Source organism: Capsicum annuum, chromosome 4, assembly GCF_002878395.1.
Source record: "Capsicum annuum cultivar UCD-10X-F1 chromosome 4, UCD10Xv1.1, whole genome shotgun sequence".
In the NCBI taxonomy this organism is placed as follows: domain Eukaryota; kingdom Viridiplantae; phylum Streptophyta; class Magnoliopsida; order Solanales; family Solanaceae; genus Capsicum; species Capsicum annuum.
The window spans coordinates 161039283-161056557 of record NC_061114.1 but is presented as its reverse complement, the minus strand read 5'-3'; positions in this window follow the sequence as shown (position 1 = coordinate 161056557).

Sequence of the window (17275 nt, the reverse complement as noted above, 5' to 3'; positions counted from 1 at the left end):
GACTTTTAATTTCATACATGTCATCTTCACTTAAATTTAATACTATTCTTCCACACTTCATTTCACATGCACAAGACCAGTCACTTTTTCCCATTTTGTTTGTTTCTTTTCATTCCCTTCATTACCTACTTTAAGGAGGGGAGGGGAGAGGTGAAAGGACAGAGAAAGGAAAAAAAAAAAAAAAGTTTGACCAAATTACTTACCCCTGCCCTAAGTTTCAAATTATTTCAATGATATTTGATTGGACATAAAATTTAAAAAAAAAATAAAAAAATTTACATATAAAACAAGTCTAGAATACTTGTATAACTATCGAATACCAATTATCTATGAAGGGCATTTTAGTCATATATGGAATATTCTTTTTGTATGACTAATAATATGTTAAAAGAAATGTAACAAATAAATCAAAATAAGGAAGATTATCATAGAACATAATTATGAAGTTAAATCTGAAGGAAAATCTCTGAAATTATCCTTAAAATATAACTATAGAAGTGCATTTATCTATTGATGCAAAAAGTTTAAAATGCTTGTAATCTCATAGCGCTGTGTCATCTCACGATTTTTTCTAAATTCTTTTTTCTTTAAAAAAAAAAACAGTTAAATGTAGTCAGCAACTAGAGCTGGTCAAGCTCACAAAGTCTTCAAACTTGTAGGGTTTTGACCAAGATGTTGACATTGGAAACAAGTCTCCTATAAGATTGCACATATATTATGGGTGTTAAAAGGTAGAGTGGACACGGGCGGATCTAGAATTTAAAGTTGGTGTGTTTCTTCAATAAAATAAAAATCAAATATAGTCGGTGATGGGATTAAAGAACCTATAACTAATAGGCCAACAAAGCTTTAGCAAGCTCCTACTATACCGCTAGATCAATAACACACTTCATTTATAGGTCCAACTTATAATTCTTATATACTTACTAGATTGTTTAACATATGTTGAGTTCAATGTGTGCGTGTGAATAGAAAATGGAGGAAAAAATAGTGGAGGGAAATAGAGTAACCAAAATGGAAAGTGTACTCTTATATTGGAAAGTTCACTAATTTTCTCACATTGGTGGGAGAAGGGAACTTTGGAGTATTTATAATAAGGAACACTTACTCCACATGGATAGTGAGGCAAGAACAAGGTGGTGTCTCGCGCCACCGTCGTTGTTGCTCGGCTCGGCTTTGGCTTCGGATTAAGAGATCTATCTTTTTAGACGAATTTTATTGAAACTTGTTTTACAAGTGAAATTTTAATCCAAAAAAGATTTGATAAAAAAATTTTCTCCAAATGCGGGCGCATTTCGAATGCCATGCAAACGCATACGCAACACATCTCGAAGGGATGCGACCCGTTGAGGTAAAAGGCACACTGTTTCACTCTGTAGGGTGACCTGCGGGCGCAGATGCACAGAAGCTACTGAAATTTGCAAAACGTCACCCCTGCAACCACAGATTAGGCGCAGATCCTGCACAGATTGGGTGTAGGTGACGTGACTGTACTGAATAGGTGTCTTTATGCTGACCCAATGCATCCTTTTGGAAAGGACACATTAAAGGCTATAAATACATGATATATTCCTCAGGTATAGAAATGATTTTTGACAGCAAAAACTCTCTTCTTCTATACAAAAATCCTGCGTGATCATTTAGCTGTTGAGTGAGTTCGACGAATCCAATTATTTGAGATACCACTATAGTTGGGTTGAAAGTCATTTTATCCTAGGAGGAAGATTCCAAAACCTTGGGTACAGTGAGGGGAATTATTCCTTAAGGACACTCCTGAAGTCGGGGAACTTGGCTTTACATTTTTACTTTATCTCATTTTTAAAATATAACATACCTCTTGGATAGATTATTTATAATCTTGTGTTGAGGGTGTTAAGGAACTTCATAAGTGTTCTTGTCTTAGATTTGAACTTGTGTCAAATTTGTTGTTGCATATATACAGATTTTTGTACCCAAAAATATTGAAAATAACTACCTTAAGGAATAAACTTTCGGAATCTGTATTGCTTGTTTTATGGAGATTAAAGCTTTAAGCTTTCTACTCCGTTTGAATTTAACTAGTGATTTGAAGACATAAAATATTCATCACAAGTTAAAGATCACTCGATTGACGATTGGAAGTCATAGAAACTTCATCGTTAAACTAGAAACAAGAGGTGTTTAAAGTTGTTACAACTTTTTAATAAGTATTTCGATATACTAAAGGTACTGTCTTGTTATGACATAAAAATGACTAACGATAGTCAAGTGCAAGATGTTACAACGACTGTGGGGGCAACTAGTATTGCCACAACAAGTCGCACGAATGCTCTACCGACAATGGCACCACCGGAGAAACCCAAAAAGTTCGCGGGTATGGACTTCAAGAGATGGCAATAGAAAATATTCTTCTACCTCACAACTCTTTGTCTTCAAAGGTTCACATTTGAGAAAGCTCCAGAGGTGCCCGAGGGAGCCTCCGAACAAGTGCAATTTGTGATTGTGGATGCTTGAAAACACTCAGATTTTCTTTGCAGGAACTACATCTTGAGTGGCCTCCAAGATGACCTCTACAATATGTATAGTGGAACAAAGGCAACAAAATAGTTATAGGGAGTGCTTGAACGATAGCACAAGACAGAGGATGCCGGAACTAAAAAGTTCTTCGTTACAAGATTTCTAGAATATGAAATGATAGACAACAAGTCTGTTGCTTCCCAAATGCTGGAACTACAAGTGATCATCCATGATCTCCTTGCGAAAGGTATGATTTTGACAAATACCTTTGTTGAACTATTTAAAAAATGATCTTAATATTCATTTAACCTTTATTGTAGGTTTGATCGTGAATGAGGCATTTCAAGTAGCAGCAATAATATAGAAGTTACCACCTATGTGGAAAGACTTCAAGAACTATTTGAAATACAAAGGTAAGGAGATGTCAATCAAAGATCTGATTGTACGACTACGCATTGAAGAAGATAATAAGGCTGTGGAAAGAAGGTCAATAGGAAATTTTGAAATGAATGGAGCAAACATTGTAGAAGATGGCCAAAACAACTCTAAAAAATAAAAGAAAGCTGGAAATGAAAGCAATCAACCCAGAAAAAATTCAAGGAAAAGTGCTTCAACTGTGGCAAGATTGACCACAAGTCTACGGATTATCGTTCCCCAAAGAAAAGGAAGAACAAGGACCAAGCAAATTTAGCTGAGTCCAAGAAAGAAATGGATGATCTATGTGCTATGCTTTCCGAATGCAACTTGGTGAGAAATCCTCACAAATGGTGGATGGATTCTGGTGCCACCTTCCATGTTTATGCTTATAAGGAGTTGTTTTTAACATTCGATCCAGCTCAAGTAGAAGAAAAAATATACATGGCAAACTCCGCTACTGCAAAGGTAGAGGAAACAGGAAAAGTGTGCTTGAAAATGACTTCAGGCAAAGTGTTAAAACTCAACAATGCCTTGTATGTTTCGTAGTTACAAAAGAACTTGATTTCTGTATCACTTCTAGACAAAAATAGATTCAAATGTGTATTTGTTTTTGAAAAAATTATACTTAGTAAAGGAGAAGTGTATGTAGGAAAAGACTACTTCAATGAGGGCCTATTCAAAATGAATGTAATGAATGTTGAAATCAATAAAATTTTAGTTTCTTCTAACTTACTTGAGTCTTATGATTTATGGCGTGAACGATTAGGCCATGTTAATTACAAAACATTGCAAAAACTGATTAACTTAGAAGTTTTGCCAAACTTTGAGTGCAATAAATCAAAATGTCAAATGTGCGTGGAATCAAAGTATGCAAAGCATCCTTATAAGTTTGTTGAAAAGAATTTCAATCCCTTAGACTTAATACACACTGATATTTGTGATATGAAGTCAACACCATCACGTGGTGGGAAAAAGTATTTCATAACTTTTATTGACGATTGCACTAGATATTGTTATGTCTACTTGCTAAATAGTAAGGATGAAGCAATAGATGTGTTTAGAAAATACAAAATTGAAGTTGAAATCAGTTAGAGAAAAAGATCAAAACTATAAGAAGTGATAGGGGCGGAGAATATGAATCTTCCTTCGCTGAAATATGTGTAGAGAATGGAATTGACCATCAAACTATGACCCCGTATTCACCTCAATCTAATGGAATTACAGAAAGGAAAAACCAAACTTTAAAGGAAATGATGAATGTCTTACTTATAAGTTCAGGTTTACCGCAAAGCTTGTGGGGGGAGGCTATCCTTACATCCAATCGAATACTCTATTCCCTATAGTAAGACACAATTAATTCCTTATGAAAAATGGAAAGGAAGTAAACCTAACTTAAAATATTTCAAAGCGTAGAGGTGTCTAGCGAAGGTCTAAGTTCCTACGCCTAAAAGGGTTAAGATAGGACCTAAGACGGTGCACTGCGTGTTCATAGAATATGCTAAAAGCAACAAAGAATGTCGTTTTTTAGTTCATAAGTCCAAACATCCGGATATCAATGAAAATACGATAATTAAATCAAATAATATTGAATTCTTTGAACACATTTATTCGTATAAGACTGGACATGAACAGTCTAGAGGAGGGTCTAAATGACCTCAAGATGAACCAAGTTAGGATGTACATAATGATGAGAATCCGAGACGTAGTACTCGTCAAACAACGTTAACTTCATTTGGATCACACTTTGTAATATTTCTCTTAGAAAATGAGCCTCAAATATTTAAAGAAGTGATGGCCTCTTTGGACTCATTCTTTTAGAGAGAGGTAGTAGATAGTGAGATTAATTCAATCTTAAGCAACCATATGTGGGAGTTGGTTGATCTTCCTCCAGGAAATAAACCTTTAGTTTCTAAATAGATTTTCAAAAAGAAAATGAAAGTTGATGGTACTATTGATAAGTACAAGGAAAGACTTGTTGTAAAAGGCTTCAAACAAAAGGAAGGCCTTGATTATGTTGATACATACTCGCCAGTAACAAGGATAACGTCTATTCGGATGTTAATTGCCTTGGCGGTAGTATATGGTCTTGAAATCCATCAAATGGATGTGAAAACAGTATTCCTAAATAGAGAATTAGAAGAAGAAATTTACATGGAACAGCCTGAGGGTTTTATGGTTCCAGGAAAGGAAAATAAGGAGTGTAAACTTGTTAAGTCACTTTATGGACTAAAACAAACACCTAAATAATGGCATGCGAAGTTTGACCAAACCATGTTGGCAAACGGATACAAGATTAATGAATGTGATAAATGTGTTTATATTAAAGACACTCCAAATCACCGAGTCATTGTTTGTTTATATGTGGATGATATCTTGACCATCAGTCGAGATATTTCTGACATAAATACAACGAAACGAATGCTCGAGAGCAAGTTTGATAAGAAAAATCTTGGAGTTGCGGATGTGATCTTAGGAATAAGAATCCATAGAACTCCACAGGGGTTGGCCTTGTCTCGGTCTCATTATATCGAAAAGGTACTTGAAAAATTTAAGTATATGGAATTCGGTATTGCCAAGACTACATTGGATGTGAGCTTTGCACTTCGAAAGAATGAAGGTGAAAATGACTCACAATTGGAGTACACAAAAGTATTAGGATGTTTAATGTATATAATGAATTGTACACGACCAGACATAGCATGCACTATTAGTAAGTTGAGTCGGTACACTAGTAGTCCCAACAAAACTCATTGGATGGCATTGAAAAGAGTTTTGAGGTATCTTAAATACACTTAAGACTATGTTGTGCATTATAATAAATATCCCACGGCACTTGAAGGATATAGTGATGCAAATTGGATCACTAAATCGAATGAAGTAAAATTCACAAATGGATATGTATTTACTATCGGTGGAGGAGCAGTCTCTTGGAAATCATCCAAACAGATATGTATTGCTAACTCTACAATGGAATCTGAATTTATCACATAGGATAAAGTTGGTGAAGAAGCAAAATGGCTCTGGAATTTCTTAAAAGATATTCCTTATTGGCCCAAACCAGTGGCACCAGTATGTATACACTGTGATAACCAAGTGGCAATAGGTAAGGCAAGGAGCATGATGTACAATGGTAAATCTCTTCATATAAGACAGAGATATAATATCATTAGAGAACTTCTCTCTAGTAGAATTATCACTGTTAACTATGTAAAGTCAAAGGATCATGTGCCGAATCCACTTACAAAAGGCCTATCTAGAGAAGGAGTGGAAAGGATATCCAAAGGAATGGGTTTAATGCCTAGGACAAGTCAACATGACGGTAACTCTACCTAGCAGACTAGAGATCCCAAGAGCTAGGTTTAAAGAGATCAAACAAAGTTATGTCTGACAGGTTCAACATTGTCAGTTACCCAACTCATTCTCATGATATAGACAATGTGTAATAAACAAGGATAAGACTTAAGGTGAAAAGTCTTTTAATGAGTATCTAAATTCGGCAGATTTGACCAAATAGTTTAGTCTACAGGATTGAACGTTTAGAAATCACCTATGTAAGGGCGAAGTGGAAGCCACTTCATGGAGAATGTTAGTAAAGGTCTATTCTCTAAGCTCTCGTGAAATCGGGACGTGTTCATGGCTGAAAATAACAAAATCATGAGAACCATAAACAGTAAAAGGCTAATTGTGTGACATATGTTGTCTAGGTGTACATTAAATCTCGAAGGTTCAAAGATATCAAATCTACCAATTGACCGAGTGCATCCGATGCATGTTCACTACGAAAAGTTCAAAGGGAAACCTACTTATCCAGATGCAATTAGTCTTTGCTAAATGATCACATGCTTGTCCGTAAATTCTTCAAAAGATAGTCATTCCCCATTTATATGAGGGATTGTTGAGTTGAATGTGTGTGTATGAATGGAAAATGAAAGGAAAATAGAGTAACCAAAATAAAAAGTGTACTCTTATAATGGAAAGTTAATTAATTCTGCCACATTGGTGAGAGAAGGGAACTTTGAAGTGTTTATAATAAGGAACACTTACTCCATATGGATAGTGAGGCAAGAATAAGGTGGTACCTCGTGCCGTCGTCGTCGTCGCCCGGCTCGGCTTCGGATTTGGATCGATCATAAGATCTATCTTTTTAGACGAATTTTATTTGAAACTTGTTGTACAAGTGAAATTTTAATCTAAAAAAAATTTGATAGAATTATTTTTCTCCAAGTGCGGGCGCATTTCGGACGCCATGCAAACACATACGCAAGCATCTCAAAGGGATGCGACCCTTCGAGGTAAAAGGCACACTATTTCGCGTTGTAGGGTAACCTGCGGGCGCAGATGTAGCGCAGAAGCTACTGGAATTTGCAAAACGTCACCTGCGGCCATACATTAGGCGCAGGTCCTGCACAAACTGGGCGCAGGTGACGTGACTATACTGAATAGGTGCCTTTCTGTTGAACCAATGCATTCTTTTCGAAAGGACACATTAAGGTTATAAATACCTGATATATTCCTCAGGTATAAAAATAATTTTTGACAGCAAACACTCTCTTCTTCTATACAAAAATCGTATGTGATCATTAAGCTGTTGAGTGAATTCGAAGAATCCAATTATTTGAGGTACTGATATAGTTGGGTTGAAAGCCATTTTATCCTGGGAGGAAGATTCAAAAGCCTCAGGTATAGTGAGGGAAATTATTCCTTAAGGACACCCCATGAAGTTGGGGGACTTGGCTTTACATTTCTATTTCATTTAGATTATTCATAATCTTGTGTTGAGGGTGTTAAGGAACTTCGTAAGTGTTCTTGTCTTAGACTTGAACTTGTATCGAAATTGTTGTTACATATATACAGATTCTTATACCCGAAAATATTGAAAATAACAATATAAATATAAGAACCCCACAAAAACTACTCGATTTTCGTGAACCCCCAGCTTATACCCTAAATCAGCCCCTGCGAGAAAAATTATTCAACACTCGTGGTTTGAAGTCTGGGTTGGTTATCGGATTGGAGGGGTTCAGTTCCAACTAAGTTGTGTTTATTCAAGTATAGTTAGTAACGTGTGCGAGGCCAAATTCTACTGCACCTGACCGGTTTCATTTCACATTAAATAATATTTTAAATTTAATTAAAATTTAATTTTTTTCAAAGTATTTAATACTTACTAGTTTAGGTGTGCGCGCCTTGCGTGTATACCTCACTTTAATGAGTTTAAATATCATATTAAATAGGATATTTGTTTAAATAATAAAGATGAATATAATAATTAAATTTAATATCTTTTGAATATGTAGAGATGGAGAATTTATTTATTAAATCTAATCTTTATCAAAAATATTTTTAAAAGTCGATCGACATTCATCTACTATCTGTAAATTGCAACAAAATAATATAATAATAAAGACATAAAATAATACAATGAAATCTAATCTTTACACACAAAAACTTTCTCAGAGTCGTCTGAGACTCATATTCCACTTGTAAACAATAACAAAATAATACGATAATATAGATATCAAAATAATATAACTAAACCTAACATTTACATAAAAAATTCCTCAAAGCCGACCAACATTTATATATCACCTGTAAACTGCAACAAAATAATACGATAAAAGTGATACCAAAATAATACAATTAAAGTTAAATTTTACACACAAAAATCTCTCAAAGCCGATCGAGATTCATCTACGAATTGTAAACTACCATAAAATAACAAATTAATAGAGATATTACGATAATACAATTAAACATAACCTTTACCTATAAAAAAAATTAAAGCCAGTCCACATTCATCTAGCATCTGTAAATTAAAATAAAATAATAAGATAATAAAGATATCAAAACATTACAATTAAACTTAGCTTTTACACAAGAAATTCTTCAAAGTCAACCGACATTCATCTACGACCTGTAAACTATAAAAGAAAATATAATAGTGATCACAAAGTTTCGATTTTGATCCAACTAATTTTTATCTGAGCAAAAATTTTGACCCTAAAGAATGATTTTGAATAAAAACAAAGAAGATATATATATATATATATATACACATATGTTGAATTCTATTATACTGACAAAAACAGTGAAGAAGTTGAGGATTAGAAAATCAAACATCTACCATCTAGATATGCAATCGAATCAAGTTAGATGAGCATCAATCTTATTCTTCCAATAGGCAAAAGATTTTTCAATGTGAAAATAACCAAGGGATATGTGAAAGCTAATAATTGCAAAGCATTAACGGCCATAAATAAGACAATAAATAAGTATACTAAAAAAAAGAGAATACCCAAAATATTTGTACCCAAATAGAAACGATATACACCTTTTGGTTGTCGAGGAAGTAAAAGCGCAATAACCCACAAGAACATTGAAATATCTTCTCTTCCCTTAACAAGGAACGTAAGAGTAGAGAATTAAAAATAGAAGTAAAATAGTTCAAGTTCCAAGCAATAAAAAGCAAACCGAATAAGCAACAAATGTGAGAAGAGATAAATCCATCATGAATAATTACCTGAGTATGATTCAAGTCTGAGACATGTGAAAAATTTTAAAGAAACACTCTTCGTGTAAATAAAAGATAGGAGGAAAATTTTATGATATTCATTGTATAGTCTCCTTTGGCTCCCTCTTCCAGTGAGTCAAAGCTTACACCCACATCCTTTTGTAACAATCAAAATTAAGAATTTTACCTACAAAATAATCCATTAACTAGTCATATATCCATCTGAACCCACGTCCTTTTGTAACAATCAAAATTCAAAATTTCATCTATAAAATAATTCATTAACTGATCATATATCGATCTCAATGATTAAAAATAAAACAGATACTTATATGGATCCAAAAAAAAAAATTAATAACATTTAATAGAAATCTGATTTCAACATCACAGAGTATTCAACTTAAATAGTAACCAAATCATATGATCATTAACGTGATATAATCAAAAATTGAAGAAAATGTAGTGACCAATTTGAGACAAAAAGTCGCAACAAAAGTGGGATTTGAATAAATTGAGAATCGATTCCCTTCTACAAAATAAAAACTAATGCATCACCCTTTACATTATTAACAGATTCAAATTCTAGAAATCTAAAGCTAATTCTAAACTAACAGGGAGAAAAGATAATGTAAATATCGATAATATGCACACACGGTTGTCCCTTTTAATTAAACCTAATATTTCTTCTAATTGAAAGAAAATATTAATTAATTGTCCTACTATATATTATAAGAGTCTCATATATTTTAAGAAGTGTAGTAGAAAGAAAAATATTAATTAATTCTCCTATCATATATTTTAGGAATTCAATATATTTTAGGAAGTCTAGTTAATATAATAAAAAATAATTAAATAATAAATTATAAAAAATAGTGAAAGACAGTTTTGTCTAAAGAAGAGCCTTTTAATGAAGGGTAAAAAATTCAAACCACTTTTTTAAGAGTATTCATACTATTAATAGATTATAGATTATAGATATAGATATAGATATGGATATAAATATAAATATAGATACAGATATAGATATAGATAATTAAATAAATTGGTCATTGAATCAGGTAGAGAAGGTCAATGTAATTAGTTTAGGAGTCACACGACATATTTGGTTGAATCGATTCCAGGCCACTGATAATCCAGATAAGATTGTGCTCATCTGATTTCAAGATGAATCCAACTCAACCCTGCCCCCTCTGTGTGACCCGATCTGGTCCGAGCAAAAATTGATTTTAAGTCAGCTCAATCCATTTAACACTTTTAATACATACTTCCTCCATTTCAAAACAAATGAATTATTGACATATTTATTGGTGTTTCAAAATAAGTGAATCATTGAATTTTTTTTCAAATTTATCCTTATGATTTGACAACCAATTAACTTTTGAAAAGATATTACAAGGTCAGCTATTTTTTTTTAGAGGTAAAAATAAAAAATTATATTAAATTTATGTTTTTAATGTTTTTTTCTTAATTTATGTGTTAAAATTTAATAATTTATTTATTATAAAATGAGGGAGTATTATCTTTTCCAAATGTTTATTTATGAAATTACACTATCATAGAATAAATTATTGCTATTGACCAAGATGTTGACACATATATGACTTCTTCATAATTTATCGTTGATATCGTGATGTGCATGAATCAGCTTTTAAATTGGTGGGTACAAAGAGAATGCTCTGCCAAAAAGCAGTAACGTCTTCTCATGTGTCTTGAAGTTCACCACATGGCACTGCTTAAATTTTTTATTTTGATTTCTTTTAAAAAAATAATCAGATAGTACTGTTAAGATTGCTTCCTTTGCAGGGTGTTCTTTAGCAATCGTTTCTATATGAAAATTACATTTTTTAATTGGAATTAAAATTGGAGTTGTGTTTGATCATATCTTTTTAAAAAAATTTTAAAACTTTTGAGAAATCTTTTTTAAATATGATTTTATGTCCTCAACTTTTAAAAATTATCAAAATCATGCAACTGCTAATTTACCTACTAACATACAATCAAATGTTGAGAAAATAATTTATATGTCTTCAATTGATAAAATAATTAACAACAAACTAATTATTATGATTGTTAGTTTTCTAAAATTTGAATAAAAATATCACAAGCACGAGCTAAATAAATTTATCTAACCATAATCGATTGAATAGAATAAATATATTTTTATAAATATGATTGATGGATATAAATATATTTTATATATTCTTAAATTTATTGATGAAAATTCTTAATTACTTTCACTTGAATTAATTATTTTATTGAATTTGATCTTTTTTAAAAATTTTACGGATGAATTATTTCTGAATAGATTAGTGCTAATTTTTTGCTTTTTCTTTATTGGTGATATTGATTTTCCTTGAATATTATTGTATCGTAAATATGGATCGTTACATTATGTTTGATATGAGACTTTACTGACCACTTTTTAATAATTTATTAAAATTATATTAGTCATTATATGACATATACAGAAAATTAGAATGGCAAGAAAAAAATATTAAACTTCACACTTTTAAATAGCATAATGTACTAGGCCTTATATTTCTATAACATAGTTCATTCAAAACAAAGATGATATATTTCCGCCATAGATTGCCATTTATTATTTTTTACGTCACGTTAGTAAATTTTGGTTAAAAGAAGAAAAAGAGATTAGAATATCTGTAACAATTAAAAATGATGTTGTACCATAGAAAATAAATAATAATCTTTTTCTTGGTGGTTGGTTGTAGTTATAAGAGGTGTTTGGGTAAAAATTTAAAGATTGGGGTTATATGCAATAATAATGAAAGTTGAAAATGGGAGTGAAAAATTGTGAAAACAATAACAAGTTGTTTTCACTTTTTGGAATCCAACTCCGAAATAATTTTCTGAATTTTCATGGCCATACATCACAATTTTCGAAAAAGTGAAAAAAAAATCGGAAAAAAAGAAAAAAAATTAGGGAAAAGGACATGGGGTGGCCATTTTAAAAAAAAATGGCCACAATTTGAAAAGATGGACAACTGTAGCCAGTCGATTATTTTTAATTTCCTTTTTTAGCCATTTGGCCCAATTGGGCACATGCAATCTCTATACTCAATTGATACTCTTTTATATCAAATTAATACACCTTTATACTATATGATACACTTTTTAAAAAAGAGAAAGGAAGTTCTATGCAAGCACATGCAGTCTCTATACCCAATTGATACTTTTTTATACCACATTAATACACTTTTATACTATATTGATACACTTTTATACTACATTGATACACTTTTATACTATATATACCATATAAATACACCTTTTACAGAAAAATTTTGTGCAAGCATATCCAGTAATTCGTTATTCATGAATTTGTTAACTTCACCTAAAATTTTGTGAAAACTTGTGCAAGCATATACAAAATTTATTAAACCCTGTACCCTCACTGTCCTTAATTTTTTTCCCTCTACAATTCACAAATACAAAACTGAACTCATTGAAGCTCCGGCAGAACCTGAACGGAGAAGAAGAAGGCTAAACAATAAACAATAAAAATGAGTACACATACTCCAAGTTCTAGCATATCTTCCAAGTTTTTATTCACAAGAGCCAAAATCCAAAACATGAGCCCATAATTCTAAACCAAGGCCAAACACCTAAATCAACCTCAGTTTAAAAATTCAGGCATATCTTCACTAATTTTTGCTAGAGCTAAAAGTGAAATATAGCTAAGAAAATCACAATGGATGAAAAACCACAGGATAAATACCCAAGCAATAAAATTCATATATATTGAAGGACATAAAGCATCAAGCATAATCGAGAATACGTTGAGCCTACGAAGGATACTAAAGTAGCCAAAATTTAATCAACTCTTAAGAATACAATGTTAGCTTTAATTTTTTCAATACAATGCCCGATCTATGAACATGAACACCTATAGGCACGTATCACCAAATGGAAGCACTCCACAAAGTGTGTATCCGTCGATTTTGGTGATGGATTTTTCTGGGTTCTTTTTATTTTTTTTGTTAATTTTTTTTTGAATTTGGCGAAGATTTACACTACTAAAAAAATCAGTAAAACCGACTACACAAAATCGACCACAAGATGTAGTTGGAAAAAACCGACCACTGGCGGTCGTTTTTTTATTTTTTTTATTTTTTTTATTTTAAAAAAAAAACTACCACAAGTGGTTGCTTTTCTATTTTAAAAAATCAAATTAATTAATACAATAATTTTAATAATAATTATTATGTATTTAACAAATACAAATTTTAAAAAAATAAAAAAACCGACCACAAGTGATTGATTTTTAAAAAAAAAATATTATAAAAATCGACCACTTGTGGTCTATTTTTAAAAATTCTTTTTAATTTTTTTTAATAAAACCGACTACTAGTGGTCGGTTTTTATAAAAAAATAATTAAAAATACTTATAAAAATTGACCACAAGTGGTCGATTTTTTTAATTAATATAAAAAATAATTTAATAAAACCGACCACTAGTGGTAGGTTTTGGAAGTAAAAAAAATAAAAAATAAATAATTTTTAGTGACACCTAATTATATATATAATCAAAACCTAATATATTACGCCAATCAAATTAATTAATCGATCACTAATCTAAGTATGTATAAGAAACACATCGCATTATATTATTGGATAATATACTTGTGTACGTATGTGATGTATATAGTACGTATTTTGAACTTGATATAGTCATAGTGTGTATGTGTGTGTGTATGTACATGTATATATATATATATATAATATAGATATTATATAGCGACGGTATATTAATGACATAAGATAAATCAACCGATAATTTATTTGAGTATATGTGAAATACAATGGGGTGGTAAAATTGGATATATGATGTATATAGTACGTATATGAAATACGTCGCATTATATTATTGGATAAGATGCTTGTGTATGTCTGTGATGTATATAGTACGTATTGATATTGTCGATAATGTGTATATATATGTGTGTGTATGTATATATATATATATATATATATATATATATTATATACATATTATATAGTGAAGGTATATTAATGACATAAGATAAACCAACCGATAATTCAATTGAGTTTCTGTGAAATACATTGTATATTATTATGGGGTAGCAAAATCGGGTATATGATGTATATAGTACGTCTTTGTATGTTGATAGTCAATTAAATATATTTATATATACGTATATCTCGTGTAGTGATGAAATAGATATACTATTTTGTGTCAATATAATGTAGACACACACAAATTAACGTAACAAAAATAATCGATAATTTATTTTAATTAACACATTGTTCTACGAGTGAGGTATATATATATATATCAATGAATTTTGCAAATTCGGATAAATTTTGGTTAATTAACTTTTAATTACAATATTATATATATATATATATATATATATATATATCGTGCTACTTACGATCCAATATTGATCCTTAAAAATTCTACGTCATGTATAATTCTATCATTGAATTAAAACCTTTGTTCATTTGGTTGATAAATTCTAAGTTAGACATATATTATTATATTTAGATTGATGAAATTTGTATAATAATATTTTAAGTTATTCAAACTTTTGTGCCATTGATAATCAATTATATTTAAAACATAATTTAAGTTTTTAATTATTGTAATTTATAATATTTTTTATTGTACTAATTATAAGTGACATAGTAAAATTATCTTAATAAATACTTGTGAATTTTTTTTAAAGTGATCCCATATAAGATTTCAAGTTAATCGAAAACATCAAGAAAGAATTTATCATTTCATGTCTATTTTATTATTTTTATTAAATATTATTAATTTTTTATACTTAAATGACTTATAAAAAACATCAAAAAAAAATTTATTATTTTATATCTATTTGATTTTTTAATTAAATATTATTAACTAATATTAAGACAAATATTTTGAATAATTAAAAGCCCAACCCGACCCGAATCACTTTAATATCTTAAATCCCCAAATCAGAAACCCCCACCCCCAGTTCAAAATCGTGAAACAAAACCAAAAAATCTCCAAATCGCGAAACTACCGCCGTCTACCGACGTGTGCAGCCGTTTTCCGCCGCCCCTAGCTCCGGTAAATTCCAAAAACTTTCTTTAGCTATGTTTTTATTTTAGTTCAAACGGTATGAGTCTTTTTTTGTTGGATTATAGTGTTGATAACAATATGTTGAAAGATTTAAACCCTTTTAGAATCTTGGGGTTTTAGTAATTTATGTAATGTTGAGTTCTTATGATATCAAACTATTTTTCTGATATAGTAGTTCATCCTCCTATGACACTCCTTCATAGTTCCATATTGTATTATCCTTTTTATAGATTTTCAAACCCTAAAGTCGGATTTTGCATTAGGTTGGATTATAATTTTGTATAATGGTGGCGTTACGGTGTTAGAGAAACCATGGTTGGTTTTCATCTTATTAGTGTTCATCCGATGGTTGTCAGAATAAACAATATGATAAGGTTTTACCTATGGGGCAAAAATTACAATATACTATAAAGCTTAAGAGTTGTATTGATCAACTCCACAATTACTTAAGCTAAGAAAGTTCAGTTAAGATTATCGTTGGGTTCCAGGTAGGGGGCTAGTATGACTGTATTAGGAATTAATTAGAACATTTGATTGATACTTAAGGATGGCAAGATATTTGTTTATCCTTTCAAAAATCTCTAAGTTTACACTAAAAATACGAGAAAATAAGGATGGCAAGATACTTGTTATTTTGCGTAATGAGCAAGATTTTTTAATTCTACTTGCCTAGTGTGTTGCTTGAAATTTGATGTTACTGTTTGACAGAATCTGAATTCAGGAAAATGATTGCTTTGCTATTTTTTCGGTGACCGTTTGTCTCTTTGACTTTGATTTAGGCCAATCAAAGGAAAGTTGACTTCTCTCTAATTTGTTATAATGAAGTCTTGTTATTTTTCATATTGAAGTCTAGTGAAGCCGTGTGTGGCCTTGTTCGATTCACTAGCATTGTTGTTATCTTCTTGTTATTGTTCATATTGAATTCTAGTGAAGCCATGTGTGGATTTGTTCGATTCACTAGCATTGTTGTTATCTTCTTGTTATTGTTCATATTGAAGTCTAGTGAAGCCGTGTGTGGCCTTGTGCGATTCACTATCATTGTTGTTGATTGTTTCTTGAATGTGGTTTTATTTTGATACTTAGTCACTTGAAAATGGTTAAGTGTAGGGACTTTAAAGGAGATTTTGTGTTTTGAATGTGGTTTGGTAGGTGACTTAATCGCTTGAAAATGGTTAAGTCTAGGGACTTTAAATGAAATTTTTTTATTTTGAATGTGGTTTGTTGGGTTACTTAGTTGCTTGAAAATGGTCAAGTCTAGGGACTTTAAAGGGTATTTTTGTGTTTTGAATGTGGTTTGTTTTGATACTTAGTTGCTTGAAAATGGCTAAATATAGGGACTTTAAAAGGAATTTTTGTGTTTTAAATGTGATTTGGTAAATGACTTAGTCACTTGAAAATGGTTAAGTATAGGGACTTTGAATGGGATTTTGTTGTTTTGAATGTGGTTTGTTAGGTGACTTAGTCGCTTGAAAATGGTTAAGTCTAGGGACTTTAAATGAGATTTTGTTGTTTTGAATGTGGTTGGCTAGGTGACTTAGTCGCTTGAAAATGGTTAAGTCTGGGGACTTTGAATGGGATTTTGTTGTTTTGAATGTGGTTTGTTAGGTGACTTAGTCGCTTGAAAATGGTTAAGTCTAGGGACTTTGAATGGGATTTTGTTGTTTTGAATGTGGTTTGTTAGGTGACTTAGTCGCTTGAAAATAATTAAGTTTGGGGACTTTGAATGAGATTTTATTATTTTGAATGTGGTTTGTTAGGTG